This window comes from Sparus aurata, chromosome 19 (genome assembly GCF_900880675.1).
Source record: "Sparus aurata chromosome 19, fSpaAur1.1, whole genome shotgun sequence".
NCBI classification, from domain to species: domain Eukaryota; kingdom Metazoa; phylum Chordata; class Actinopteri; order Spariformes; family Sparidae; genus Sparus; species Sparus aurata.
The window spans coordinates 26,568,820-26,594,865 of NC_044205.1; the positions used below are offsets into that span (position 1 = coordinate 26,568,820).

General features: G+C 42.9%; 1 protein-coding gene across 3 annotated transcripts in view; it reads right to left on the bottom strand.

Moving 5' to 3' along the window:
- rnf152 (ring finger protein 152) overlaps positions 1-26,046 on the bottom strand; it is a 51,930-nt gene that overhangs the window by 15,054 nt on the left and 10,830 nt on the right. Inside the window, exons 1-2 of one of the 3 annotated variants that reach the window (XM_030398561.1) lie at positions 10,206-10,224; positions 10,042-10,114 (exon numbers count right to left, since the gene is read on the bottom strand). The exons of 1 other annotated variant lie outside the window; for it this stretch is intronic. The gene's annotated coding sequence lies outside the window, so the exon portion shown is untranslated. Of the gene's footprint in view, positions 1-10,041; positions 10,115-10,205; positions 10,225-26,046 lie in introns of those variants that run through there. One more of the 3 variants, XM_030398559.1, reaches the window with a different exon arrangement.

The window sequence follows — 26,046 nt, forward strand, 5'->3', positions numbered from 1 at the left end:
ATTTAACAGCTTAACGTAGTAAAGCAGGAGCAGTTTAGACTGAAAAGGCAGCGGCAGCGGCTCCTCCACTGCTTCTTCACGCTCCACAGTCCACTTACAGTGTGTGTTTTAGTCCAGAGCTCATCAATTAACTTGAACCGCAGCTCATTTTTCATATACGTTTAATGTTAATGTCTGTCCTTGACAAAGGTTACAGAGGGAAGTGTGGATACGTGTGTGTGTGTCCTGATACGTGTTCTAAAGGGCTGTTTCAGGATTTGTATCAGTCTTTATATGAGGTTTAAGGACACAGTGAAGTTTTAAGAAAGGATATTTATATTTGCGAAAACTAGCACTAACATGCTTTTTGTGAACCTTTGATAAGTTGTTGCATTTAAAACAATTCAAAACTTGCTATTATTATTATCAAACGATCCGTTTTGATAGTATTTACTGTGCATAATGTTCGTAATATTCATGATTGAATTCACAAAAGTAACATAGTTATTTTAACCAAAACCACACGTCTTATAATGTACGTAACGTGACATAAAGTAGTGTTACGTACATAATGTTAGTAACCTTCATAAATGAATAAGGTAACATACTTATTTTAACCAAAACCACAGGTTTTGTTACGTATGTAACGTGACATAAAGTGGCATAGAGTAAACAACGTAATGTTGGTAACCTTTGCAACTGAATTTACACATGTGACATAGTTTTCTGAATGCACCATAGCGTTACATTTAAAATGTTGGTAACCTCGATAAATGAATTTGCATAAGTAACGTAATTCTTTTAACCCAAACCACAAGTCATGTACGTAACGTAATGTGTGTAGTTTAGAGTAACAAACGTAAAGTTAGTAAACTTCGTAATTGACTCCTCATAAGTAACGTAGTTATTTTAAGCAAAACCACACGTTTTGTAGCATAAAGTAAAAAAGAACATAATGTTGGTAACATTTGTAACTTAATTTACGTGACGTTATTTTAACCAAAACCACAAGTTCACTCGTTTGCAACACAACATAGCTTAATGACGGTTAAAAGAGCAAATATAATGTTATATTGGTACCTTCGTAACTACATTTGTGTAACAAAATTATTTTTCACAGTTGAATTTGAAGAAATATTTTAGTGATTACTACAACAATTACGTGCTTTTTGTGATTCTCTGTTGATTTTTTTGCATGTAAAGCAATTTGTGACCCCTTTTTAAAGTATTTACTGTAGAGAATGCCAACTGTGGGCCGGACCCGATCAGCCAGAGTTGGAGGTCAGTGGAGTAAATCCCTGCAGCCTGGGTTTCAAACATCTGGAGCGGAGGAAGTTCTGGGAACAGATAACTGCTCACAGTTTGGGTTATGAGACGCGATGAGATTAAAAATGGGTGTATGATCCTGTGTCCTGCTTGAGGATGTTATCTGGATAAATCTGACTGCTTTTTGTTGTATATTGTTGCGTTGGAGAGTCTACGCACCACCACCCAGTGTGACGTACACTGTATATGTGTGTGTGTGTGTGTTCAGCACAGATGGAGCTCCTGATAGAGGCCTGTGCAGTCGACCATTGCGGGACACATTATGGCAATTTCCAGCTTGAGGAGCCAGCGAGCGTCAGAGTTGGCAGCGCCGCCGGATGAGCCCGAGCGTGACTCCCGACTCCTGCACCTCTGGGACGCCGCCCAACCCGAGGAAGTGTGCAGAGGACGGCGGTGTTCATCCAGCACAGCTCTCCAGGTACCCGGTTTCATTCTCTAAAGCCAATATTTGACTACAGAAGACCTTTTTTCCTGACTTAACAACAGATTCACTCGGGACTATGGCGAGGAGAGGGCGGCGCTGATTGAATTACCTCTGCGGTCAGAGTGTCCTCAAACACACACACACACACACACAGAGGAAACTTTCTTTAAACAAGACTGTTTTTAAGTTTTGCTGCTTGTGTAACACCAGCAGCCTGTTTTATACGAGCCAGAGACACAATCCTCAAATTAAGACATCAAAAAAATTATAATAAGTGTTGTTTTTAGCGATCAGATTGGCTCCAGTGTTGACATCCGTCCAACCGCCCACATTTAAGTAGAACCAGCATTGTTTTAAATTAAATTAAAATATTAAAGCACAAATGTGATCATATTATGTCTCCTCAGTCAGGTTTTATAACTGGTCAGTACTTTCTGTGCTGCTGTAAGAAACCATCACCAGTCAGCCCCTCAAAAAGCGACTCTTTCCTACTTCTTTTTAATGTCTTTTACTGTATTTAAACAAGTTAAACAAGAGTTGTTGTTCTATCGGAAATGCCACCAATACTGCTCCACGTAATTTAGAAACGGCACCTTGCTACTCCCCAGCTAGCTCCGTTAGCTCTGCTTAACATTGCTCATCGGAAATGACCATCTTAGCCTCTCTGTTACATGTTATTTTATAGATATCGGCCATGAGAGTCTGGTAATTATCGGTTATCGTATCCAATATCATGCATCCCTAAAAATATTGCTGTTAGACCAAAAATGTACGCATCTGTCGGGCTGTGATTAGCGTCCTAGCTGCCGTAGCTAACAGCAGTTAAACACTCCAATTTTTAGTATATCAGTGATTTTTTTTAGGAAAACTCTAAGATAATCACCTCTACAAGTGACGTGTATCCTAGAAAACGTTTCTAGAAAGATATTATTTTAACAGACCACAACCTAAACTCCAGTAACATCAATTTTACTGAGATGAAGGCACCAAGTACGGATAGAAACCATTTGGGTGGTCGTACCCTTTAAAAGATGGTCACGCTGCATATTTAAGAAAGTCACATATCATAAGAAAAACCTTAAGTGAATAATAAATAGAAGGCTTTGAGGATTTTCCTTCATTCCACTGCAATTCTGTCACATCTATTATTAAAGGACCAACCCACTCAAAATTCAAATCAGTAAAGCGTCAGCTGTGATTTGTTTTGACGCTCTGTCGTGAAAACTGGGGGGAAGAAACGCATTTTCAATCTTTAGAAAGTGAGAAAATACACAAACCCTGAACTTTAAAAGAAAGCAGTCACACAAACTGTATTATTTAGTGTTATTATTTTCAGTTGCACTGCTCATACACCTGTCTGCATGTGAGTGACAGGCTGTCCGAGCTCGTGCACCATCCCATCAGTCGCCTGGCGAGGTCACGCAGAGTCCAAAAAAACCCTCATGAGCAGAACAAATCACCGGCCGCTCGCCGCTCGTTGATGAAAGCCGCCTCTACGCTGAGAAAGTGTGCAATTCTCCCAGCAGATGAAAGAGGTGAACGCTGCCGGAGGCCCTGATCTCCATCTTACAGATCCACATAAAGATCCTGGAGACCTGAGATAAAGACCAGCTTCTGCGTCCCCCGACTTCAAACAACGCAGACACTTTTAATTACGATAATCTGCACCAACGCTGAAACTGTGTAAATGAGGATTATTTGAAAACTATTAACTGGCGGGACAAAAAAGGTGGCGACGTTTTCGCAATAAATAACATAAAAAAAAGATGGCTGCTGCTCCTGAGAGCGTTTCATAAGTGAGAGTGGTCTCGTAACTTTAACTGGAGGCAATAATGTGGCTTTTTTTTTTTCCTCTCTTGTGCCAGAAATCATTTTGTCAGAGCAGGTCTCATTTCTTCAAATGGAGTATATCTCGCCGTGGAATGAAACACTTTGATTCACTTATTAAATAAAAAAGAGTTCAGCGCAGAGAGGGTGATAAAACTCTCCGCTAAGGACGAGGCCGCAGGGCGACTTCGACGGGGAAATGTGTTTTCGTCTGGGTGGCGGTAAATAAGAATCATACCTGAAAAGACAGGATTTAACCTTTTTAAGCATCTTCTTCTTGCAGCCGCTCGAGTCGATTCAACGCAGCAGGCGGCGAACGCACCCCGACTTCCTGTTCCTCCAACCGAGAGCGAGATCATTCGCACATCAACGAGCATCACAGCCAGAGTGTGTGTTGTGTGTGTATGTGTGTGTGTGTGTGTGTGTGTGTGTGTGGATGTCTTCACCATCATCTAAAGACCCAGCTTGAGTTTTTAAGAAGCTCTGCAGGTAAACGTTCAGCAGAAAAGAAGCTTCGGGAGCCTGATTAGAGATTCATCACACGTCTTCTGTTCACGGCAACGCCGCCAGCGAACGCTTTCGCGAGTCTCTCAGTCGGTTTGCACCACAGAAGACGGCACATCTAGCACTTTACTCTGAGACAGACGATGTCACATCGCAACTGTTCTGTCAAATTTTTTGCTCCGAGGATCTTTGGAGGAAGAAAGAAAAAAAAAAAAAAAACCAGAGGTGGCAGAAGTGACGAGGTGACGGCACGGCTCATTTTTAGAGTTGCCCTCAAACTGTTTCATGTCACCTTGTCACCATTAACGCCTCGACGTCTCTCGCTGCAGCTCTGACGTGTTAATTATGGGCTAACCCAAACAAATGAGGCGACATCATCACACGCTCACACTCACACACACGTGTGTGTGTTTTCAGGAGGAAGTCTGAGCTGTCAGGCGAAGAGAATCAGTAACAAGCCGGAGGAAACCGTGCATAAGCCTCGCTCAAGGGGTATTTTGCATCTTTGGTGGCTTTTAACGCTTTCTGACAGCTAGATTTTATTTATAGTCTCAATTATTATTATTATTATTAGTCTTAAATATTTGCATGTACACTTGTGTTCTACTGCAGAACAGAGTGGAGTGTTTAGAAATTTGATCTCAGACAGCAAAAATTACGATGAGAACAAAAGGTTTAAAATTCTAAGGTCACTTTTGCATCCGTTAAACTCATTTAACAAAGTTTTAAAACATGAAGTTATGCATTTTGAGGGCCGATTATTAATCGTTGTCACAAAGCACAGACACTGTACTTTGTGTTTGCAATATAGGGGGCAGAGAATACATGTCCGCAAAGAAAATCTGTCTGCTTTGTTTTGTTTGTTCCTGGAACGAGACGTCAGAGGAAAACGTCCGCTATGAGGTCGAAGCTTCATCGCTCACTGTCAAAACAATCAGAAATACGAGATGCTGTCATGAACGGTGAAGAACAAGATGTTCAGTGTGAGGTTAACTGTGCAAAGTTAAGTTAAACCTGTCAATGGATCTGAAGCTGTACGCCGATGAACGCGTGCTGTTTCCAGGCGATAGAGAAGCCGAGCGGAGTCGCACCGACAAACAATCCCAGATACATTGTTAGAAATGCAGCGGACGCACGCCGGCTGTCTTTGACAGAGGACAGGCTGTGTTCAGTAATCCACACTGAGTAAACAGTCAGCCTGCAGTCATTAAAGAGACACACGAATCGGCACACACAGTAAACAATTAGCCTGCGCACTGTTCGATCCGACGTGAAGACGATGTGAGCAGTGCTTATCTGAGCCAACACGACTGAGGATTAACAACGGCCGACGTTCACAGAGAGAAGCTCGAATGTGACGATTGGATTCATCACCGGTGCTACAAATCAATCAGAAAAAGAGTCTTAATGCCTCCAACCACAGTTCTACTTTTACAGTCATTAACATATCTGCTAGGTGTTTGTGTTCACAGGTCACAGAGGAAGCGAGAGCTGCTTTGACACTCGCTCTGTTCGGCATCAACAACAACAGGTTGTTTTCCCTCCAGCTGCTCGTGGAAACATGTAAAATCCAAAATGAGTCAATTTGGACGGATGGAAAATATCCGAAAAAGACACAAAGCAAAAAAAACACAGCTTCTGTTCAGTTGAGGGTTTGGAGATGTGACTGTACGCTGTGTTTACAGTAAGACAACATGCATTTATCATCAAAGTCAACAACAAACGCACAAAAAGTAAATTAACGGATGGAACATCATAGTTAACTATCAAGGCAGTAAACCTTATTTCCTCGTCTGAGCTTCTCTGGCTTTTCTAATAATTCCATCTTTCAAGCACTGAAATAAAATACATTTTCTTATTATAATCCTAAACCCTTTTCAGTACAAACCAATTAAGCCTGTTTAATCCTTCTATTTAAAGTGCAAATTGAAATCCCCTCCCAAAAAAACACAAGGCCAACTTTGTGGCAGCAGCCGTATAGATAGCAGAAATCATTGAGAGGCAGCTGTAAAAGGACAAAGAGAGGAAAAAAAAACAGACATTGAAAAGGAGCTTGAATTATAAAGACGCCGTAAACGAAGGTAAAGTAAGCCAGAAGTCTGTGTGCTGTAAACCGCAGAGCCAAGAAGAAGCGAGGCCGCCGGCTGCCGGGCCACCTGCTACTACAGCTCCGAGTCTGAGAAATGGCCGTGATGTCTTCCATCGGCTGTTTTCACACCCTCCCTCCCCTCCTTCTCCACCCTGCTCGTCTCTTTTAGCGAGACAGACAGCAGCGAGGCTGAGGCCGCGTTTGACGCTCGGCCAAGGAGAGGAATATTTCACCCCCGCCGTCGTCAGCGTGGACACCTCCGGCCGGCGAGAAAACACAAACGGGTCGATACGCTGATTGGCACGTAGCTGCCGAGTCACGAGTTAGGTCCTCCTCTGACGGACGGAGACAAATCCATCAGGACGGACCGCACACTGAATATATACGTGCCGGCTGGCAGCCGCACGCTCATTTACATTTTCTACAGTGAGGAAACTCACCGGCACCGTGCTGACGGCTGCTCAACGTGGAGGTCGAGCGTCTGAATATTAATCGACGAGTTAAGATTCAACAGTTTCTCGACCAAATCAGCTGCAGCGTCCATCTCAGAGAGGAACATTTAATTCCTAAATATCACCGTCAACGTCAATACCAGAATATGTTGACAGCAATACTGATCGGATGGATCTGATGTTTGTGGACACACTGATCCAACCATTGAACTAGTAACCACAATGTCACCAGACTCCCTTTACAAATCATTCAATTTTGTGAATTGTTGAGTAAAGAGAGACTTTATAAACTTTGTGAAATGCTGTCTCCGACAAATTATCAATTACTCATGTCTTCTTGTAAACTCGGCATTAATTACAAAACATTGTTTTGTTTTAATTGTAAAAAGTGTCAGTTTGAACCAGTCTGTCTGCTTCTATGTCAACATTTTTAGCAGCTGTTTGAACACACTGTGTATGAAAGAAGACAACATTTTATTAATGGATAACATGTCAAATTTTACAAATACAGTAAACAGCAACTAATATAGGCTACTTTTTTTGAGAGGTCACCAGACTCCCTTGAAAAAATGCGCAATTCTGTGAGTTGCTGAGTTAGTAGACACTATAAATTTTGTGAAACACATTCTTAAACAAATTCTTAACTATTTAGGCCTTCTTGTAAATTCGGCATTAATTACAAAACATTAAGTTGTTTGTTTTCATTGTAAAAAGTGTCAGTTTGCGGCAGCATGTCTGAGCCAGCCTGTTAGCATCTATGTCTAAATTGAGTCTCACCTGTCAACATTTAGCAGCTGTTTGAACACACTGTTTCAACATTTACACTAAATTTATTAAGGAAGACAACATTTAATTGATGGTTAATGTGTCAAATGTTACAATTACAGTAAACAGTAACTAATATGGGCTACTTTTTTTGAGAGGTCACCAGACTCCCTTGAAAAAATGCGCAATTCTGTGAGTTGTTGAGTTTGGAGGCACTTTACAAACTTTGTGAAACACATTCTTTAACAAATTCTTAACTATTTAGGCCTTCTTTTAAATTCGGCACATGTTCTACATTAAGTTCTTTCTTTGTGTTTCTTGTGAAGTGATGGACTTCGAGTTAGAGACACTCGTGACTCAGGATGGATATTAATATCAGGGCTGAACAGCTTCTAACTCAAGAAAACGCAAATAAAATAAAGTTTCCCCACAAAGGTCAAGAGTTGTAGGTGTGAGCGCATAATTATTCTCACCATATGCTCTCAGTTTCTGCACAAACAAACACACCAGCACATCCTTAAAGCCTCTGCTCCCGCTCTGGAGGAAATCCCAGTGAAAGCACCGGGGTGGTGGTAGTTTTAAACAAGAAGCCGATCCTCGCTCATGGAGGGACTGTAAATAAGCTTTGAGCTCACTTCTCTCTGGAGGAACACCGGCTTGCTAATTCCCACTACGAGGACGGCCTTCTGATAGTTTCTCTTCCAATCATCCTCAAGAAAATGTCCCCCATATGTTGCCAGATAAAAACGTCTTTGATATTCCTACATGCCTCATCCCCCCGGCTGGCTGGCTGGCTGGCTGGCTGGCGAGCTCGCGGTCTTTAAAAAGGAAGCGTGGCGTTGGTGCGTCTGACAGCTGAGCGGGACCCTGTGATGCCGGTAACGACATGAGGGATGACAACAGAAGCTCCGACATCAAAAGCCCTGCAGCACCGACACACACACACACACACACACACATATTCGCAGCAGATTACGGAGGCCGGTTATTCATCAGCGCTTACACGAGCCGGGTTACGAGTCAGAACACATATACGCACACACAAGAGCAGCTCTGAAACGAACTCCCGCAGCTCATTTGTACATGAGGAAGTAGAAAAAAAAAAGAGCGCAGCCTCTCAGCGTCCTATCGACACTCACTTAAGATAATGAGGCCTGTTGGGGAGGATATAGATTGGAGGACGAATCTCAGAGCTTCTGTACGCCGCTGAATGGGCAGGCGAGGCAGATAAAGGGGCTTTAGAAAGAGAATCTCCAGGACGCGCGGTGGCAATTTGTCAGGATTAAAGCTGGATGGTGTCTGTCAGTGTGTGTGTGTGTGTGTGTGTGTGTGTGTGTGTTGTTGTTGCAGCGTCAGGTGTTGTTCATTACCCCGAGGTCGCCCGGGGGAACCGGGGGCACTGATCTGCGAGGTCGTCTGAGGCTTTTCATTCTGAGCATCCTCAGCACAACCTCACCGAAAAGCATTGTTTCCTTCATCAGATTACGTTATTGGTTAATTGATTAATCATGTGGTTTATGATAATGAGAGCAAATAGTCTTAAACTATAGATATCAACTTTGCGATGATGTAAAATGTAGAAAACCAGCAAATCCTCACACCTAACTGTGATTTATGGGATATTTTTGCTAATAAATCATGAATAATCTAAACAACTAAGTAATCAAGTCCATGTAGTTAAGAACATGTTCTTGACAGTAAACCAACAAAATATCATAAATACAGTAAACGGTAGCAAATATAAAGCTACTTTGGTGTCTCATGTTGAGAAAGACACCAGACTCCCTTAAAAAAATGCTAAATTTTGTGACACGTCGTGTTTGGAGTAACTTTAAAAACATTTTGAAACACTGTCTAATACAAATTCTGAATTATTCGACTGCACTTGTGAATTCGGCGTATGTTACACAAGGCCCTTGGTTTCTTTGTGTAAAAAAACGGCATAAGGTCTTCTCAAACCCAAAGATAGCAACTTTGTGATGATATAAAATGTATAAAAAGCATCAAATCCTCACACTCAACTGTGATTTATGGGATATTTTTGCTAATAAATGACTTCATGAATAATCTAAACAACCAATTTATTAAGTCCATGTAGTTGAGAACATTTTCTTGACAGTAAACTTAACAAAATATCACAAATACAGTAAACCATAGAGCAAATTCGGTGTCCCCTGTGGAGAAAGTCACCAGACTCCCTTTAAAAAATGCACGATTTTGCGACTCGTCAAGTTTGGAGCAACTTTAAAAACATTTTGAAGCGCTGCCTAAAACAAATTCTGAATTATTCGTCCGTTCTTGTGAATTCGGCGCTCTTAGCTTCGGCGTAAGGTTGAAGCAGGAATAGCAGCTTTTAAATCGACGTGTCAAACGCGAAGCTACGGAACCGCAGCTCAACTGAAAGTGTCGTCAATTAACGACCACGAAAGAGCACCGTGTCAGACTGCAGCGGAACAGAGAGAGGTATCTTTTGCCGGTGTTGAGTGTGAAGTGGGTTGTGAAGGGGAGTGGGTGGAAGAGAGACAAGAGAGAACAGAACCAGAGAGCCTCGTATGATTGTCTCTACATCCACATGAAGCTGAACGACGCCCTCCGACCTGCAGCGACATCAAACACTACAGCATCGCTGACGAACCCGTCATCACCTCCCTCTCCATCTTCCCAGCGCTACTCACCGGTCTCTCCTGTAGCATCACTTTGAACCACCACACACACATTTCGCTCAACACGTTGCCTGATACAAGAGCCCTGCAGCGGAGAAGAAGAAGGGAAAAGACAAATGTCAAACATAAAGCACACAGGCGCGGTTTACTGTACGTACACAGCAGACAGGCCTGACCTTCAGCGAAGTCTCCTGAGGCCAAACATGTGAAAGGCTACCTGCGTTCAAGGTCCGCCGGCCTGATGCTGCACATGCTTTCAAGCTACCTCTAATGAAATTGGTTCGGCTTCACAATGCTCGCCCTCTTTTTTTCTTTCTGAGCCGATTCCGCGGCTGAATGCGGACGATCGAAAGCACAAAAAAAAGAAAAAGAAAGAGAGAGAGAGAGAGAGAGCAATTGGTTTCCACGAAGCCGTCAGACCTTTCGAGCCGATAGTGAGATCTGTTGGTTCAACAACATGTAGTCGACATTAAAGCAAATATCTGAGCACAGAGGACGCTCCGTCCTCCTGCCTGGCAGAGGTGAGGAGACATGTTGGTGTTATGCAAATAGAATTCCTCTTTAATTCAGCACTTCTTCCTCCTACACACCGTGACACCAAGACATTATGTCGGATACATTCGTTACAGTATCCGACGAAACAGCGAGGAAGAGCTGGAAGATTCAGTTTATTAAAAGGTTAAAGGAAAATACTGCAAAGACTGAAAACTGGGGGTTGTTTCTCTCTGGGAACCTGATTAAATCTATTAATCATTGTATAATTTTAAGATTAACTTATTCTTAGTTGAAACACAACTTCAGGTCGTAACATTTTGAAGCTAATGACAAAAGAATCTGTTAAGACATCATCTTTAAAATAATAATAATGCTAACATGCCCTTTAATGCTAGGATAACAGACTAAAATGACAAAATTTAGCAAATTAATTTCATATTATTACTAGAGAGCATATGAACATGCTAACTTTAGCATGTTGCTTTTAAACTGATGCTTAAACGTTAGCATGTTGCTAACCCTAACCCGCTAGGATTGCAAAGCTTATATTGATTCCAGACAGTATGAAACCAGCTCAATTTTAGCGTATTACTTTAATGCTAGGAAAGCAAACTTAAATGCAAAACTTAAGCAATTACTTATCAATGCAAGAAAGCAAGAAAACATGCTAATATAGCATGTTGCTTCTGAATATAGCTAGAATAGCAAAACAACATAACAAACCTGTGGTTAGAAGAGCAAAATGCTTCATTTTAGTTTGCATTTTTTACTGTACATTAATGGTAGAATAGCATATTTATTATAGCAATATTCATATTAATTCTAGAAGGCTTAAAACATGCTAACTCAATCGTATTTTAATTTAAGGATGGCAGAATAAAATGCTAAACTTTAGCCTCAAAACAGTTCACAGATGCTGCATTGATGTTCGTCTGCAGTCGATGCTACAAAGCCTCTTAAGTTTCCAACATGAAGTCTGATGAAGTTTTGTTTCCAGGTGAATTATTTGGAGGAAGTTGCAGTTTTTCATACTTGCCATCTTGGCTCGTGCAGACTTTAACAAATCATCTCTCGCAGCTGCCAAAAGAAATAAACCTGAAAGCGTTTTTTGGTTAAGCTGCATCTTTTCCATCACATTCACACATCACGCCGTGTTCTCTGACAGCAGCACAGGTGTGGATGGACTGTTGTGAGCGAAATGAGCTACAGGAACACCTGGCGGAGCATTTTGCACGGTAACCTAAATGTTAATGACTCGAGCAGTTGGTGGGCAAATTGACAGGATAACAAGCTCTGATGAGGCCCGCGGAGTTAATCGATGCCGATGACATCCGAGGAGACGGTCGTAAAAAGCAGCAGACGAACGCACAGAGACGCAGTCAATGGAGGCCGTCAATGAAGAGCACGATGCAAACTCAGCGAATGGGAGTCGGAACAGCCTCGAGCGTCGGGAGGGTCAAAGTCGAAACACACACCGACTCCCCTGTGCAAGGAAAAAAAAACACTCTGGTACTCCTCAAATGGAAACAGATGGGAGAGGAGTTTCACAGCAGGAGCGTCAGCGTGCTACAGAGGTCATAAATCAGCCGCTTGGCATCGTGTGTCGTCAGTCAGCCAGCAGAGTCAAGACTGCGGGCATGTTTCAATCAACGGGCCAACAGACGAGCTGACAGCACGAGACGAACAAGCCGAAAGGCGCCCAAGGACTACGACCAGCTCAGCCTGAGATACGACACACCGGAAAGAACGACATATATCAAGCTTTATAAAAAGCAGGAAGACTGAGACGACAACCTTCTGAAAAACAGCAGAATGCAAATCGAGCCTTCAAGTCAGAGATATGGGTCATACGTCTCTGAAGATGATAATCACGGCGGCTTTAACGTGCTGTCACACATATTACAGCGGAGAGGACTCATGAATATTCTCTCAGACGGATCCTTCATCTCCATTTCTGTCTCTCTTTGGCTTATCGGTCCCCTCAGAAAGCCCTCTGCGACCCGCCGGCTGAACTCTGATACATCAGCCGTCTCAGAGCTGCTTTTATCGGGTGGACTTAATCTGATCGAAGCGAGGAGAGAAAGAAGAGGATTTCACTGACGACGTAATGAAATCTCACAGAGAACTATTCAAGTTGAAAGCTCAGACTTGACCTTGACCAGCTGTTGACAAAACAAAAAGGTCCACAGCGCGATGACTCATTCTTAACCTTTGATTGCAGTTTGGATGAGGAATCGCTTTAAAGTTGTTCCTAATTACAACAAAGCAACCCACCCCAATCTAAAGACGACTGAGTGATGTGACTGAAAGCCTCAGAACAACTACTAAATGGACCTTTTAGTGAGATTACAGCCAGCTTTAGGAGAAAGCGGAGTGCAGAGCCGGGCTTTCTGGAGGAATAAGCCTCAAAACATCCAGACTGAGTCTTACAGGCGACATCATGGACACTGTAATGATATTTTGTCTGCAGCTGAACCTACAAAGCCTCTAAAGAGAGAAAAGAGACAGATTTTCTGGAGGAATAAACACCCAGAGCCACTGATCCGACAACAAAGCAATCCCCCCATCCAAAGACAACTGAGTGATGTGACTGAAAGCCTCAAAACAACTACTAAATGGGCCTTTTTTAGGAGAAAGCGGGGTGCAGAGCCGGGCTTTCTGGAGGAATAAGCCTCAAAAACATCCTGACTGAGTCTTACAGACAACGTCACGGACACTGCATCGATATCTATCTGCAGCTCAACCTACAAAGCTTCAAAAGTTGTAGAAGAGAGTCGGGTCTTCTGGAGGAATAAACACCCAGAGTCACTGATCCGACAACAAAGCAACCCCCCAATCTAAAGACAACTGATCGATATGCCTGAAAGCCTCAGAACTACTACTAAATGGACCTTTTAGTGACATTGCAGCCAGCTTTAGGAGAAAGCAGTGTGCAGAGCCGGGCTTTCTGGAGGAATAAGGCTCAAAATATCTCGACTGAGTCATACAGACGACGTCACGGACACTGCATTGATATCTATCTGCAGCTGAACCTACAAAACCTCAAAAGTTTGTAAAAAAGAGTCGGATCTTCTGGAGGAATAAACACCCAGAGCTTTACTTAATGAACGTAACGTTACAGAACCTCAAAACAATAAAACGACATCAGTAAACTACAAATAACAAACCGATTTTATCGGATACGCTCGCTTAAACCAACCAACACGGATAGTTCAACATTAGAAGGAGTGCTCATCCATTAACATCACTTCCTGTGATTCAACATGTCCAAACAGACACACAGATTTAATTCCAACAAATCTGCTTTAATTAGTAAAATGCTTGAACTGTCTCATTTCAGCAGTCCTACTTTGGGATTTAATCCGATCTAATGGGCATGATTATATGTGATAATCCTGGCTGGTTCTGAATTAAATAAACACGGCCACAGGAGACGCAAACACTCATTTTGAGGCGACACTATCCTTTCAAATCCTGCCTTTGGGGTTTCAAATATAGCGAGTGCAAAGGCATCCAAAAAAATAAAAGATGTGCTCAGTTCCTCCAAACAGATTTCAACCGAACGGCCACTTACAGATTCAGAGATTACCAAACCTGCAGCTCGCAAAATGAAAACCACCACCTGCCCCCGGACTAACCGCTGTTCTCCACCTGTGGGTTTTTTTGGCAACAAAGCAGAAAAATTATATATTTTTGCAAAGAAAGCAGAGAGGGGGGGGAAACGAGGAGACGGTTTGTTTGATCCGACAGCCAGCTCGGGCTTTTCGCTCAGGCCACCCGAGGAGTGGACAGATTATCATCGGCTGTCGGGGAGGAAGCGGAGCTGCAGGATCAGTACCCGACCCGGCGAGGTCAGGCCTCTGGATGCAGATAAAGCTTTTCCCTTTTTTTTTCATCAAACGCCTGGTGGAGAAAACCAATCCCAAAAAGCTGCAGTGTGGCGAGGACCGAGCTGTCAGACCTAATGCTGCAAAGTGGTTAAATTATCAGAACGGGTAACGGCGGCGCTTTCAAAAGGGCACCTTTAGAATATGATGCTTTTTCTCGAAACAACCAAATTACTGGCAAAAAAAAAGTTGCGCTTCAAGAAAATGAATCAGTAGAAAAGGAACATCAATACCAAGAAATCCAGCCGGATGACATGAAGAAGAATCAAACACAGCAATCACAGGCAACACATCTGACGCTGGCTGGGAGACGCTCACAACTCTCTGATTCCAAATTCATCCTTTTCCTGCGAGCGAGGATGTGTTTTAAAACACACGCCAGGACTTTCATCTGGAGGGACTCCATGTTGAGACTCCAATGAATGAGATGCACAGTGTGGCGCCTCGTGTTGTTGATTTAAACTGGCGGCAAATTTCACATTAAAACTCATCCCAAGTGCTGCAACAGTGAATATTCTGTTTTTATGTGGTGTTAAGATTCTGCACACGGATATGATAGCTGACCATTTTGCACCCGATATTAAAATAGGTGCAAAACATAAGATTTTTAGTTCATAACATAAATAAAAAATGAACTAAAATGGTTATCAGAATGTGGAAAAAGCTGTGCATTCGACTGCACACCTGAGTTTGTTGACATGTGAGGTTCTAGTTTGTCGTTTGTGCTACTTCGTTAGCCGGATTGTTCTTGCATCTGTATGTGCATGTGTGCAAAATGTGAAGGTACAAAGATTTCTGACATCTTTGTGTTTAAAAAGTGAAATATTTAAGAAGATTTAGGTCAAAACATAACAAAAGCCAAAAACAAACCCAAATAGCTAACTTAGCTCACTGGCTAATAGCAGCTAAAGCTAGTGGCACCTTTGCTGATATGTGCGAAGTCAGAGCCAGGAGTTGATTAGCTTAGCTTAGCATGAATACTGGACGCGAGATAAGATGATGAGTTGATAGGATCCGTACCGCTTTCATATCTATTTGGAGCCAGGAGCTGATTAGCTTAGCTTAGCATAAAAGCTGGACACAAGGGGAAACAGCTAGCCTGACACAGCGTAAAGCCCGTCCTCATCAGAAAGTTCAGCGGTGGGTTGTTAAAGCAGCTTATAACGACTCACGTTGAAGTTTCCTGTTACATGGCGACCTCTAGTGGCTGTAGTAATTACTGCAGCTGCAAAGGAGGAAGTCAGGAGTAGCAGCGTTTTCCTGAACCTAAACAAGTGTGAGTGTATGACGAGAGTCCGGTACGTCTGTCGCTGTGCTCTTCAGTCGTTTAGGCGCGAGGATGTGTTGAAATTACGCCTCCTGGCACCTCCAAAGCTCTCTAATTAACAGCTTCTATCTTTTTTTTTTGATTAAGCTAATTGCCTTCCAGCTCCAGCTCCAGTAATTAACACCTCAGATGTGCAGAGATGACTTTTAATCTTCTCATCCCAGCAAGAAGAAGAAAAAAAAACACATTGTGAGAATATTACTTTTTTTTTGTACCAAACACAGGTAATATCAGGTGTCTTCACTCAAGCAGTACGTTTCTTCAGAAGTCAATCCAGGTGACGCTCTTCTTTAGCGAGTCCTGAAGGTGAATGGACACCTGTGAGCCCTCCCGTTGTCATGATCACCAGCAGCAGCAAGCAGCAGCAGCAGCGTTATCGTGACCGGCTGCCGTCGGGGGACTCAGCGCTTCCTAAACAAATTAGCTCGTCGAAAAACTGCTGAGGCCCCAACCCTTTAATTACATCAACCTGAAACCAAATTATGGTCCCCGAGTCCGCGGCGCGTTATAACTGATGCACATGAAACAAGCCTCGCTCATCCCTCCTCCTCCTCCTCCTCCTCTTCCTCCATCATCAGTTTGGAACATTTATATCGGGGTATTCACTCCCAGGAGAGACGGGAGAGAAATGTCAAGACAAGGGAGACATGGCTTATCCTCCCTCCCTGGCCTTTTCGCTTCCCGTTCTATCACTCCCTCCATTCTTCTTCCTCCTCCTCATTCATTCCCCCGCCACACTGTCTCTTTTCTCTTTTTATCCTGTCATCTACATTGTGAGGAGCATCTTCCCGCTCCGAGCCTCGGCAGTGTGTAAAGCAGAGCAGGCGAGATGAGAAGCAGAGGTGCTGTACTCGGAATAGTGAAACACCGGAAAAGATGGATTTTAACTATTCTGCCACCGCGGGAGCAGAATGAGATATCTCCTGCTGCATTAAGAACCGGTTGTTGGCATTCAAGAACAAAAACGACCTTAATTTTCTTCGTTTCGAGGTCGCTGTGATCTTTACGGTTGCAGATGTTAACGTTGTTCCTCAAAAATTTCGACAGGTTTAACACAAAAATCAAAAATGTACCCAGATGTCTGTTTTTAAAATAGGGGGTATTTTTTAATCACTCGCTGCTTCTCTTCAGCCACGTCCATCCGTCTTCGGTGAGTGGCAGAGAAATATCTGTAAAAATTATCATACTGTTTAACTTTGCTTATTATTTGGTGGACTCTGCCACCTCTCTTGCTTCAGGGCAGCTTGTTTATTCACTTGTGGAGAAAATAAATGAGTCTGAATTCGTATAATTACCTTATTTATATTGTAAACATCAAAATTAGGAGTTTGAATCTCTTCTCAAAGACTACATAATGCCCCTTGAAGTTACTTTTGATGAAGACCCAACATTTTCAGACTTTCCTGCCTCAAAATAAAAAGGAAAAACAAGCAATTATACTGTGATTAGCTTTTGTTAGCGGTGATTCTTTTTGGTATTTAGGGCCTCGACCACGACTGTTGACGAGCTAAAGACGATCTCTGACGCACTTTAGATGGATTATATTGTGACAACGTTGTTTTTGAGGTCTAGTTAGGTTCAGGACTTGGAAAACATCATGTTTTGGCTTCAAATATCTGTTTTTGTTTCACCACAAAGGTCAGATACATCTTCCTTCTCTTTAGTTGGATGATGGTGGTATGTCCTGTTTTTCATGTATGTTGTAAATTGCACCCCGAGGGATGAAAACAGTCCTTCAGTCAAAATGATCCAGTGGTGTCACACTTACAAATGTTGAAACTTACACAGTGGCCCTTTAATTATTGCAGTAGGTTGATGCATTTAACTTTAAAATGTACACAATTATCTTCCGGATTTTCTCGCTCCTGGACCTTCTTACAGGATCCAAGGTCCAACTGCAAAATTAATAATCAGCTACTCAAAAAAATGCTGATAATTGATTGAAGAACTGTCCTTCATCAAAATCATCCAGTGACACTTACAAATGTTGAAACTTAGTTTACACAGTGTCCAACGTGCAGCAGATTGATGCATTAAAATTTACAATGTGCAAAATGTTGGTTTCTTTGGTTTCTTCGCTATAGCAACTGTAAAACAATTAATCAATTACTCAAAAACTGCTAATAATCGATTGACGAGAGAACAGTTAATAGCAGCTTTAAACTTCTTCCTGTTATTTACAATATTTACATTCAGGTGGCGACGGTTTAATCCGAAATGAAAACATGAAACTGTTTTCGGGAACGTGTTCCGTCGCTCCGCTCGAAGCTTATATCGATTGATTATAAAAACATTAAAGGGTTTGTTTTTTTTAACCTGTTCTGGGTTCAACAACAACAGGTACAGCAGCCATGTGAAGTCATATTGTTTATCTTCGAACCATTACAGCGCCATCCAGGCACTGAGGCAATTAATTACTGAATTATACCATGCTGGTGCACAATGAATGCAATAGGCCCTGGGGGCTTTTTTCTCATTACCAGGTACACACTGTCCTACACAGGCGAGGCAAGGGAGGCTTTTAATAACATTTAGTATTCAGATTAAACTGTTGTTTGCAGCCAAAGCTCCGGCTTCCAGGGTTTCAGCTCCAAAGTAGGATCAATTTACAATCCAATTAATTCAAATTGTGTGGAAACATGCTCACAAGGAGGAAAAACAATCGTCAGGCGAAGGGAACAAGAGGGGGAACACCTGATGTGTCTGACATGAGTACTGTGATGATCCAGTGCCACAATAGAAGAATAAAATACTTAAATGTAGAGTGCTTCTTTTAGACGGCTGCTGGGTTTTAACCAGTGCTTCATATCAAATGTCAAAAAAAAGGGAGCTCGAACACGTAAATATAAAAAACGGAGCTCAGCAGAAAGAAATCTTTATCTCTCGATCTACCTTCAGTCTTTTATTGGAACATTTCTGCCAATCATTCCCACACCGGTATTTTTCCTGTCACTCAAACTTTCCCCATTCATGAATTTTACGTCTCCATATCAAGTCGATCATCTCGCTGCCGCCATTTCTTCCCCGTCTCTCTTGTTATCACACAACAGGCAGCAGCCGCCGCCACCTGCAATCACCATCATGGATGGGATGTACCATTTTCCTCCAACGCCACCAAGAATATAGAGATCCGGGAAGAGTTTCTGTCCTCGTCCTGTCCAACTCAACCCGCCAGAATAAATGTTGGCAATGTACGTTTCTGCAAAATGATCTGTTGCAACTTTACGTTTCTTTAGGTTCAGTTTCTGTGACAATTTGTCAGTTTGTCAAGGCACAAAAAACACTGTTTTCGCTTAAAACTGCCGGTTTTGGTCACCACAAACACAACTGGACATGTCCTGAGGTTTCGTTAAAAAACATACAGTTCCATCACCGCAAAAACAGCTGGAAAGATCCCAACGTCTGCTTAAAAGGTGCCTGCTGACCACTTCAGGAAAAGATCAAAATAACAGTTTTGGTCACTGCGATCAACCTGCTTTAGTTGCAATCACATATGGGAATGGTTTGACTTCCAGTGAAACATAGGAGGTATTGTTCGCCACAAAAACAGCTGGAAAATATCTTAAAGTCTCGTTAAAAACACCTGGTGTTGGTGCCAGAAGAACACTTGGTTAGGCTTTTGGTCACTGCAATCACAGATGGAGATGGTTGAACTTCCCATGAAAAATGGTGTCTACAAACAAAGCTGGAAAGATCCCAAGGTCTCGTTAAAAACGACTTGCTTTAGTCGGCACGATCGCGTATGGGAATGGTTTGACTTCCAGTGAACACAACAGGTTTGGGTCGCTAGAAAAACAGCTAGAAAATATATTAAAGCCTCCTTAGAAAAAGCACTTGGTTACGGTTTTGGTCACTGCGATCACGGATGGAGATGATTAGACTTCCCATAAAAAATATCCAGTTTTCATCGGCACAAAATTAGTGGAAAGATCCCAAGTTGTCGTTAAAAAACAACCGAGCTCCACAGGGGTACGTACATCTCAACATTTTATCGTCAAACTCATTTTTCCAAGGTGCAACTACAACATTTAACATACTCTTTGAAAGTAAAGAACTTAAACGTGATAACAAGAGGTCCTGCGTATCATATGTAACGTTGCTACCGTTAACTTTAGCTTCCATTAGCAATGTTAACGTTTGGTAGCTCGCAGAAGGTAGTTCAACAAACTGGCAGCGAAACATTTTGTCCAAGAAGTGACGTATATGTTGATGTATTTGCAGAAGTCTGGCAAGTTTAGCTGCATAAAAACCTGGAAAATATATAAGCTTCACAACAAGGGATCACAGTTTTTAATCACTCTGCCTTTACAAACCTTCAACTGAGGGTTCTTGACGAGTCAAATAAACGCTGATGATCTGAATGTTTACCATCGGGAAAACAGACACATGAAATCTTTCCAACCCTCCCTTTATTCCTCAGCTGTTCTCCATCTTTGTGTTTGTGTTTGTTGAAGTGTGTGTCGGAGGGGTCAGTTCCCGCTGCGCCACATGTGACCATCAACCTCCCCGCCGGCAAGGTGCCGGGCGAAAGCCGTCGCCGGCTGCCATGGAGACACACGGACACCGAGACGCCTAATGTAGCAGAAGGCAGCGCTGGTTGGCCCAGTTTGTCATTCTGTTTGTGTGCTGATTCAGACTTAATAACAGGTAAAGCAAAAAAGAAAAAGAGGGGGTGAAGCCAGTGAAGCGCTTCCCCGTGGCAGTAAAGACACATTAGAGGCCCAGTGGAGGACCAGTGATGGATGCTGCTGCAGACTCCCTGGCGACCACGACGATATGAGGACGTTTTTTTTATTTATTTTTTTACTGCTTTGCCAAGTTATCTTCTGAAGAGCATGTGTGAAATTCTCAGAGATATTTCTTTCCTTTCCCTGGATGAAATAGTGTTAAAAAAAAACCACGTTGAGTATGAGGATCGACAGCCCGTCTGACAGAGTCGTCTATCAGAATCAAACACAATCACACACATGACATGTAATTTTCGACAACCGCCGTCTCTTCGTGGAGAGAATTACTCATTTCACCACCTTAAAGCCTCCCGTCGCAGCCACCCGTATCTTGTTTTACGTCCAGCAATGATCTGTCGGAGCGGCTGCCAAGCAAATAAATTTGGCTACGGAGGACGGGTTCTATTGGCAGCCGTGAACGGAGCGAGCGGCGGTGAATCCAGAGGTCTTTATTATACGGTGTGAATGGAGGGATGGATACACGGAGAGGTTGTAGGGAAAGAAAAGGAATATCATGTTCATGTCAGTCAAAACACGGAGTAAACCTGCGTGACTGCCTAAAATCCTGATGCATCATCTTCAGGGGTGAAAGTTTTAAGTCGATGGTCAGCTGCCTTAACAATCGATTAGCGATTGATCGTTAATAATATGTGAAATACGTTGAACACGTTTCCTTTAGCAAACTGTATTAACCGCTGGCACGATCCGTGTTTGGTGTTAAATCAGGGTCGGCTCTATTTGGAGCTAAAAGAACAGAGAAAGTAAGTTGAATTGAAATGAAATAACACAAAGTAATGACGATATTTTAATTACAAAGCTCTGGCGACAAAATCCAACCCACGCTGAGGCGACTAAATTAATAATATCTGCTTGTTTATAACCTGTGAGACTCTACCTGAACCTGCAGGTTCAATGTTGGACGTGGTTGAGCGGTAATAACTAATATACGATTGTCAAGTTAAACTTTCTAAAGTCCTAGAATATATCATAACTCTTGTGAAGTTATTAACATTGTGAAACCGTCACAGTTACAGCAACAAATATCAGTCATTTATTTTTGTGAAAAGAATGTTTTGTGGAAAGAAATCAGACGTTGGGTCCAAATACCTGCCGTAACGTACGTAAGATGTTTATGTACGATGTAAATCCATCCTGTCCCGACCTGTGGTGGAAGTTTTTACCCGTCTGTATCTGAGCTCGCTTAAGACACCAGGATTCATCCTCTGGGAACCACGAACGCCGAATTTCAATCAAACCAAAGTGTGTAGAGATATTTAACTCCGGGCCAAAGCGTTGGACTGGCAGACTAGAAATCAGATAAATCCCCTGCTGCTCGTGCCGTCTTTCTTTTTATCGGCTTTCCTTTTCCTTGATCGTCGTCGTCCTCCTCACCGGAGCTCGTAGCCAAGCCTCCATCAAAACCACTTCCCTTTAGGGGGTTGTGTCCTTGTGTACTCGAGGAACAAGAAACAAAACAATCTCAATCACGACGGGCGAGTGTTGTGACTCCTCTACCCTACAGACACAACACAGCATGCAGCCGTTTCCCACACGATGTCCCCAAACAAGCTCCGCCAGGTTCACAAGGCGAGGTCACCCTGGAAAAAAAAGTCATTTTAACAAAGACCCTCCCCTCCCGGGACAACAACCATATTAACAGCGCTCCTCCCGGGTCCACAGCCTGCCAGAAAAAATGGAAAATCTGAAAAAATAAAAAAAAACACACCCTCCTGCAACAAACTCAACCAAAACCACCAGTGCAAGCCAATTTTCTTACGAGGTGAAAATAGCTTCAAATTCAATCCCCAAGTCGAATCTGAAAGTAAAATGAGACGCCTGTGGCGTGGACAGATATCTGCTTACCTCAAGACAGAGGATGGAAACAAATTAAAATGTAATAATAACAGCGGATTTAACTCTCACAGCCTCTGTATGAATTAATGAAAACGTTATGTTACGATATGCTGCAGCTGGAGCTCCATCTCCTCACGATGCTCTCATGTAGAGCGGTTGTCACAGATTGTGTCACATCCCCCCGTAATAAATAATGAAATCGTGCGAGAGCCCGGCGAAGGCAGACAGCCGCAGATGTTGGAATAAAAAAAGAAAAGTGGGTCAGGTGTCTCGCTGATGCTACGAGACGAGCGGGCAGACGGTCGCTGAGCGCTCGGACTAATCAGGAGGCAGCGGTGAAAGAAAGGATGGTAACGGCTCAATTTAAATGCAAAAACATCGGTGAGATGACAGCAGTCAGTTCACCTGAGGAGAGCCGGGGATCACCTCGGCGTGTCGGACGTCGGTTTCATTTAAAAGGTCGAGAGGTCAGATGTCAAATCATGGCTGACAAACGAAGCTGAAGTGCCAAAAACTGCAGTTTCTTGAGGCTGGATTCGTGTTTAAAGCCTGTTACAAGCACCGTTTTATATCACTCACTCCTTAAAATCAAATTAATGTTATGTGCATCAAAGAAAAATGACCCAAAGGCGGGCAGGTAGAAAAACAAACAGCCAGCTGTGATCCCAGAAAACAAAACTGGTAGGCAATACAAATAAAAGAAGCAGGCGGAGGCAAATCTGAGAATGAAAGAAGAATAAAAAAAAGGGAAAGGTAGACGAGGTGAAGGCCGATAAACATCGGGAAGACAAGGAGCAAACCTGGACCAGGGAACAGACAAAGACAAACTACAAACAGAGAAAGAGTGAGGAAGAACACCAACACAAAGACAGGAAGTGGAGAGTAAAACACGACACAAGAGGATTTAATCTACAGAATAACACCAGTCTTCACCTCTCAGCTGAGTTCCTGAGAATTTCATATGCAAATATCTGACAAATATTTTGGCTTTCAATGTTTTTGAGCTAATGTACTCTGGAGGAATAAACACCAGGAGTCAATGAGAGTAACGGTACATTAATAAGTGCATTAACAAGCGACCTTGTTTGCATTTATTGGCAGACAGATCCTGGATCAGATGTGGGCAGAGCCGGGAGCCTCTGGAGGAATAAACACCAATAAGGTATTCTGGCTTTTTGTGCCGGTTAAACCTGCAGTCAAACTCGCGCAATTTACTTGAAAAAATGTGATGTGTTCACCATCGGACAGCTGCCGAAACTGGTGAGCTCAGGGAGGAGACGGCCACGGGCAGAGCCTGGACCTTCTGGAGGAAGACGAGGACAGCAGAGGTTGTTTTTCTAGGATTAAAAAGTGGATTTATCTTCACTCTGGCTTCAGCAACGACCCGTGGAGGTTTATGAAATGTACAGAGAAGAGACGGGAAAAGAAAAGGCACCGCAGGAAAACGGAAATAAGACAAAACAAACAAACTCCTGGTGCTAGCTGTTGCTCGCCATCTTGCGGCTAATGTACAGTAGCATGAGGGGAAATCTGCAAACCGTTGTGGGTGAGCGGCTCGTTAGCCTTTGCTAGCTTGGTAGCTTCCATCGAGGTTGGTTCATTGATCCAACTGGGCTCGTTTCAGCTCCACCTCTTTGCACATCTTTTGATTAGCTGGGAGTTAAGTACAGGCGGCGGCCGATACCGACCGACTTTGACCTTTGGTTGACGTCTCGGTGGTTCTGTCTACTGTTCCTACAGTCGATTGTTGTGTCACCAGTGTTGTAAACGACTCCCAGGAGTCTCCATAGCTCTGTCAATACATCATTCACTGTGCTGGAGGGGGGGTTATGTACTTTAGACCTTCACAGCTCAATGATGTTACACAAGCTCATCCATCTAAAATACCACAAATCCATCACCATCCATAACTGCCTCAGATGTGTAACCCCCGTCCACCACCTCCACCTCCACACAGGTCCAGCATCCCATCGGCATCTGATCAAAACTGACACATAAACCTCAACAAACACTCCTGCAGCCAGCCAACATTGGACCATCATGCCAGTCCCCGGTGTTTACGACCTCCCGCTTCCTCTCCCGTCGTAAATCGACCGTAAACAAACCCGGCTCGTCAATCATATCTGCACCATTTGACGAATCACGCACCGCGACCTCGTCAAATTAGGGCTCCTTACCTCGGGTAATAACAATTATCACTGCGGAGAGTCTCCTTTGGTCTTTGCTCAGCCATAAAACCCAATTACACACAAGGTCTTAGAACAAAAACAGTTATTAACAACTCTGAAAGCTTTAAACTTCATGTCTTCAGCCTCGAGACCAGCGGGACCGTGATCTGTTTGTCATTTATGATCCGACCTGCAGCACGGAACACTTAAACCTTTACGGGACGTGAAATATAAAAAGATACTGGAGGTATTTCATGCTTGTTGCTGCAGGTGCGCAGTGACGAGAGGGTTATACACACCTGAACGCTGGTTAATAAATACAACAAGGTCAGATTTTACAACACGGTGAAGTTCATCATTGACTGAGGCTTTATACTATCAACGCTGCTCGCACACATTGAGGCAAAACCTCCCTTTTAAATAATTATTTGCGTTTTAAAATTGCATATCGTTGTGGAATATTTATAAGCGATTTGTCGGCATTAGCACGAATTAAAATATAATGTTCAAGACGTCCAGACGGCCCAGAAGAGAATCAACCTGGTGTTTTCAAAAGTGTAATTAGTGTAGAAGATATATTGTTATCACCACATATTCAATCCTGCCCGTTTGAATTCCTGCAGGAGGAGTCGTTGTCACCGAGGTCGTTGGGTTTCAGTCGTGTCGGGAGTCAGATAAAGAACACAATAAAGACTCGGAGTACTGAGGTGTGATGGCACCTCGCAGCTTCGTCCTCGTGGGACGCGAACGCATGACCCAATGACGCATGTCTGACTCAGAGGAGCAGAGACCTTCATCCTGAAGGCTGAAACATGCTTCAAGCACAAAAACATCCACAGCAGCTGAGGTATTTAACTACAATAGACGGATCTTTGTGCTTTAATGAAGAGAGCTGAGGGAATTTATATCAGGGTGCAACTGAAACTTAGCTTTTTATTTCTTATTAACAAGGTTGTTGCAATTTCTTGTTGTAAATTAAGGTAAAAAACATGCATTTGCACCTTTATTTAGTCAACAATAATCTACACTAACCAGTAAAACCACTGTGAGAATTTAGTCCGTAGTCCTGCAGCGACAAGGAGACACAGGACACGTCCAACCTGAAGATTTAAAAAAAAAATGCAGAACAGGATCTAAAGGGACAGTTCACCCTGAATTCAAAAACACATATATTTCACCTGTAGTGTTGTTTATTCAATCTACACATTTTTGTCCGTGTGTTGCTGAGTTTTGGAGATAAGTATAATGCAACGAGATCTCTTTCAGCTTGTGGTGCTCAAAGCTAAAAAAACAATAAAATCATGTGAAAAACTCAACAACGCGACTATATCGCCGTTTACGTCGGCCTTCTCTTGAATGTAATGAAACTAAATGGCTTCAAAAATAAATTAAAAAACAACTCTGCAGCTCACATTAAAACAATCCAGAAGGATAAAAGGCAGCACAGGTGAGAGGACACATGTTTGTCTGCGGTGTAACTCCCTCTGTGCAGCCGTGCCGTGACGGAGAGCGACTGCACGGCACACAATGATGTAATCAGCCACAACGCGCCACACGCA